This window comes from Amblyomma mixtum, chromosome 3 (assembly GCF_055824585.1).
Source record: "Amblyomma mixtum isolate Tamu chromosome 3, ASM5582458v1, whole genome shotgun sequence".
Lineage (NCBI taxonomy): Eukaryota > Metazoa > Arthropoda > Arachnida > Ixodida > Ixodidae > Amblyomma > Amblyomma mixtum.
The window spans coordinates 118,411,900-118,418,279 of NC_143014.1; positions in this window are offsets into that span (position 1 = coordinate 118,411,900).

Consider the following 6,380-nt stretch of genomic DNA (forward strand, 5'->3'; position numbering starts at 1 on the left):
GCGTCGTGATCAGCTAGGAGGTGATTACAGATCTAAAAACTAAGTGCGGGTGTAGACATATACGCTACACAGCACTACAGTTTTGAGAACAATACTTTACACACCACAACAGCTGCGTTAGCCAGAAACTTCACTTGAAATTAAAAGTTGCAAAAAAGGACAACTGCATCATCGTAAACAACGCTATATCTCAGTTTCCGTACGTCATTGCAAGCATGCCTCTGAAAGCAATGGTGCAGAATCAAATATGCCCCCCTATACCCTGTTCTGCTTTCGCGGCGTGACACTCCATTTGAAAGCATTCTCTTCTCAAAACTGCGGCAGATAGCAGCTTAGCTCACGACCAAAACGAGACAACTAGAGTCACCGGAAAGCTTTTTTTACACTAGCGCATTCTTCCTCTCCGTGCCATCGGATTTGGAAAGACTGCTCGTGCCTAACGTTCCCAGCACTACAGCCACCTTTATGTGGCCTGTGTTATTTGCCTTCGCAGCGTCGTTATTGTAAGTGATAACTTGAAACCTTCAGGTAGCTGGCAAAGCCAACTTCGAAAATACTAACACTCAGAATAAACGAAAAAAAAACTTAATTTAGGATTTCTGCACGTTCGAACAGATACCACAAAAGCATTGGAATGACGCCGCTGCTAAAAAATTATCTACAAAAGTTTGTCCCGATGTTCGGGGAGTGTTAGGCTGCGGCAGCCATGTAAGTACCTTCCATTCCTGACGGCACGTGGAATGGGAATGAGGTACTCTGGAAACCTTTCTAATGACTCCTGAGGCAACATGCTATGGGACGAGCGACGCACGCCTGATTCATGCAGTTCGTTATCTTGGTTCGCACAGCATCCGCCAGCTACAGAGACTCGCGCCACGTGTGGCTTCGCTAGAGCGCGGGCGCACCTGCGTCGAAATACGACAGGGAAGATGACGTCGTGTTTCGGATTCCTCTGGGAGGTGGGTTGGTTGTGTTATGGTGCTGCTGTCAATGCGCAGAGCTTCAGAGCAGGGTGCCGTTTCCCTGGCTGCAGCCCCACGGGGATAAGATTCGTGATTCGCTAACGGCTGTCGTATCGTTGGCTGTCATAAAATAACAGGCAGCCGCCGGCAAAGCATTCATCCTTCTTTCGTCTATTCGTTCTTTCGTGCTCTGTCCTTCCTGGGCCGCCGCTCAAGCCACCCGGCTCAGGATGTACAGGGAAGGTCACGTGATCCTGCTCCGCGTTGTATTCGTGCTCCGTGATGGAGCGTACGCCAGTGTGCGCTCCACAGCTGCGCGCTTTTCGAATGACGCGCGGAATGGCCAGAATCTGTTGCGCCTCAGCACCGAGGTTAATCGCCTTTTCGAAACTGTGAAAATTGATATGGCTATTACTGTTAGCAGCTTCTGGCTGTTACTGATAGCCAGCTACAATATCTAACTTCAAGTAGACGCCGAACTGCAATGTTTAGAAGTTAACTATTAAAGTTTACTTACCCAGCTTACTAGTTACATGACATCCGTTTTTCTGACGGCCACCATCACTTGAAATTATATGAAGCAAAAGCCGTCCTTACATCTCAATAAGCTGCTCTTTAAAAATTACTGGCGGGCTTCGCTGAAACTGCGTGAATAATACATGGCGCCGCACCACACAGCGGATGAGATTGCGCCAGCATAACACACTAGCCCATGTTACAATAGATCCTCAGTTATTCTAACCCCCTCGAACTTTCGAACTCCAACTTTCGGTTTATTCAGGCAGAGGCTTTCGTCCTACCAGCGTCAAGTTCAATAAAAAGACTCCCTTAACTTCAACTCCACAAAATGCAAACAAATTTTCGATTTCCTTCGAGTACGAATTACTGAAAATTTATTGCATTAAGGCTGCTGGCAGTTAGCTGCCACCGCTGTAGCGTGCGCTGTTGCAACGTAGTACATAAAATGTTTGCATATGGCTCCATTTCACCCCGTTAGTATAAAACCAACTGCAATCGATTTCTGATGTTTAATTCTTTTTAATGACATTATTTCTGTCTAGGTTCGGTCGTGTATTAGTGCAAAATGTGACTACAGATTTTGCGCAGCAGGGACAAAAAAAAATCGTGGATGCCGCCGTTCAAGACATTTAATGCTTAAAACTCTCCCTTCTTTGTTCTTATTGCTAGACCCTAGTAAGGGAGGATACTACTTAAAAGTGACATAGTCGGTGGTGAAAAGACGATATAAAGATTTTGCCTCAGCGAGAGCGTATTGCCGCTGCCGTTACATTATATTTCCAGCCGTAGACTACAACCACAATGCTAGTAACGACCTCTTACGACGCTCAGGTTAATTATTATATAGGAGGGCGACATTTTGTGTCTGCGGCTATGGCTTGCCTGTGCGTTGGTGTTAGACTTTTACTACCGACGTGCTCCTAAAGTAAAAACTATTGCTTACATCTCTCCGTGAACAGCAGCATTTTCCAAAAAGAGGTGTGGCATAACTTGGCGTACACGGCTGCACGGGACAAAGCCCATGGGCTGGATCAGTAGCCATGGGAAGCTAAAAATCTGCAATGGCTTCGTTAGTTACCAGGCGTTCTTGCAGAACATCCCAAAAGAAGAGCACTGGTCCAAAGCAGAACTTTCCAAGACACGCCAAGAATCATAATTCGCCTGAGCAAATCCGTTCCGCTCACTTCTGCATACTATGATAGTGATGGACACAACCGCACAATACATTCTTGTAGCGAAAGCTACACCACGAACTTGCAATCTCGCTGTGGCGGTGCTCCGAGGAGACACAGAGACCGACCTTGAACCGTTGCCTAGCAACCGCCGCGCCATCTGGCATGACGTCACACCGCTTGCCTCGTCGTTGCGCTCGCCTCCGCTCGCTTCGCCAGCTGCATCGCAAGCCTGACAAGATTAACCAAGGCTAATCAAGCTATGCATTAGCTTTCGCTACGTATATCCTGGCATAACCGAGCTAAGTCATCGCCAATTTTTTATCAGTACACATGTTTTATCCTTATCACGGAGATTTGCAAAAAAAAAGCGTTTGCTGCCTTTCCGTCCGGGTAGGTCAACGTTCACATCGTTACAAATGAAGGAAGCGCCGTGTCTTAAATCAAGAGTTGAGCGTTTATACACTTCTCATCCAAGCCCATTCAACCAGGTTGATCCAGTCGTGCGGACTTAAGGTTATTAGACGCAGTGTGATGCCTAACGGCGGGATTAACACTGAAAAGAAGATAAGAAATAAAACTTCCGAGAGTGCATGTTCGACTCGAGCTTTCTTGAGAATGTCCCGAAATATGAATTCTTCAACGCGGTGCGTAATTTTCTGAAACGCCATGCGCTCGCATTATAACATTTGATTCGTTGGAGGCTGTATTGTGGAGTGACGACCCCGCGGACTGCTGCTATATTAGAAAGCTAGCATGTGCTTTTTATGATTTCCGCCATCCCGCATGGTTCATAGTTCGCTTACTGTTTTGACCTACAGCATGACCAGCAGCCTTCTCCAGACAGGAAAAAAAAAGCAGATAAGGCCCAGCCGCCACATGCAGACTCGAAGGAAACTGGAGGCGAGCGTCCGCAGCCTTGAAGCAGATAGCAGACGAAAACACAGCTCTGCTTAGCACCCGCGTCACCAATACGAGGACTCAACGAGCTTCTTTAAAAGGTCACATTGAAAACATTTCTCTCGGTGAATTACCGCATAAGTACTAGATAAAAAGCGCAAAGGAACTATTCTAAAGCAGCATTTGATATTAGTTATTCCACGAAAGTCGCACGGCAACAAGCAGCACTGTTCATTAAAAATAAATGGTTGGTTTATTGCTTTATTGGGGTTTAACGTCCCGAAGTAACTCAGGCTATGAGGGACGCTGTAGTGCAGGGCTCCGGAAATTTCGACCACCTGAGGTGCATTAACGTGCACTAACATGGCACAGCACACAGATCAAAAATAAATGGTGTATCCGTGAATGCCGATTCTGCTTGGAGCTGAAACGAGCCCGAAGCCCCAACGTGGCAACAGCTGATGTCCCGTTGCCGCCGACACTGGGCCAGTTACGCCCGAGAAAATCGTGGCACACTGACGCTTTCTGCCGACGAAGCTTTTAAGGCGGAAGCCTTGAATGCCTCTTCGTTTAAGCAGGAGTTGTCGACAAAAATGCCACGCTTTTCAATTGGTCGAAATGGTCGTCACGTCACAGTGCGCGAATTCCAAACGGGGCCAATTGTACTTTGGCTAGTAACCATGCAACCAATTAAAGGAATGGTATAGTGATGCTCTAAGTAAAATAAATAAATAAAACCAAGTAGGAAATTGGTCGCTTTGGGGAATCGAACCAGGGTCTCCGGAGTGCGAGACGAGCACAGCTCGATGGTTTGGAATTTTTTTTTCTTTCTTTCATGGTATTTATTTACATGTTTTTGTACAAAAAGGATATATATACATAAGTGTGTGTGCACACACACACACACACACACACACACACACACACACACACACACACACACACACACACACACACACACAAACTATTTACAGAGCACCTAGGTAGGCGCTACTAGGCACAGACATGATAGTAAACATATTACAACTAAATGTCCGGTAAAGATATACAGCGCATCAGGAGAGGAAACCAACCCGGTAAAAGGTCAAATTCTTTGTACATGTCCGTTACCTGCAGCAACATTGGGCTGAAATGAATTCTGGGGGAAACAACAGGTTCAACGTTGCGGTCTTGCATGCGCGTTTTCCAAAGGCTATGAAGTCCAATCAGAAGAATCATATCATAGGGTTTAGAGACAAGTTGGGAAACAACAAGGTATCGCACACTGTAGGAATTTAGGAGAAAATCTTTCTGTAGCGTCCTCTGCAAACATACCAAAACAAAATCGCGTCTTTGCAGTCTATAAAACAATGTTCAATTGTTTTAGGCACATTGCACAAGCGACAGTTTAGAGAAAACACAAAAATGTTTTTTTCCTATCGAGCCACGTGTTTACAGGTAGAGTTTCGTTGAGTAATTTGTAGAACAATGTTTTGGTGCAAGAAGAAATTGGCATTTTACGCACTCGCTTTAAAACATCATGACCCATGAGCCCAAAGTAGACAGAACGATACAGTGGGGGCGGGAGGAGCGTCTACATCAAATCCCTGTACAGATTTTTGCGCGAAACAGAATATAAGTACTCATTTGAAAACCGAACTGTCAAAAAATGGACGGAGGCATAAACTTCCTGCATAAAGCCTAGTAAACGGGGGTGTTCAGTAAAATTGGAAAAAACGACTAAGTTCGGAAGTAGAGTCATCAAGTTAACCTGCAAAAATGCTCTAATAATAGGATGGGAACAATCACAAAAAAAGAAGAAACGGGCAACCAACTGTCTCACATACAGGTGCTCTAGGCCAAGTCTTCCTGCACAAACAGGCCTGAAAAGGTTATCACGCCGCATGGGCTCAAATTTGGAGGACCAAATAAACATCGCAAATATACGATGGAAACGCTGTATGTAATGTCTGGCGCAGTGAAGGACCTGGAGTACGTGTTGCAAGCCTGGGTTCGACCAAAAATTGAGAGGCCATGCGGTACAAACGTCTGAGCATAACGCTCAACAGCCGGAACTCGCTCTCTCCAGTAATGGGCACTAGATTTGTAGGCATGAAGTGGAACACCAAGATATTTAGGAGGCACACAAGACCATTCTATTCCAGCGTACAGGGGCGGAGTTCTGCCCCATGAACCAAACCATAGGCCAGAACTTCTGCAGCATTTCATTTGAGCACCAGTAACGATGCCAAATCGATCTATCGTGGACAACACATCATCAATGTTGGGCTTGTTAATGCAGAAAATGCAAGATCATCAGCGTATGCTAGCAATATGACTTCATTACCCAAAGCAGGGAACCCATGGATGTTACTGTTACGCGAAACACTCAAACAAAGCGGTTCCAGGTAAAGAGCAAAAAGCAGAGTAGACATCAGACACCCTTGCTTCACGGAAGGGCGGATTGGCACAGGATTCGAGAGCTGGCCATTAATGATTAATTGTGTTGAACAGTTGCTGTAGCAAAGTTGCACCCCCTTAAAAGTGAAAACAGAAATATGGCGAACGCGGTCAAATGCTTTCGCAAGGTCGATCTGAAGCAGAGCAAGCTGCTCATGACAGCTGGAGGAATATTCAAGAATTGTACGCGCAGTGTGAACATTATTTTAAATGGAGCGGCCTCTCAAACCGCACGTCTGGTAAGATCCAATGAGTAACGACCTTGCTAATTGCAGGCGATTTGACAAGACTTAAGCAAAAATTTTGTAATCCACATTTGCCATTGTAATGGGCCTATAACCTTCTACGAAGCGCAGTTTTCCTTCATGAGTAGTTTTCGGAATAAGCA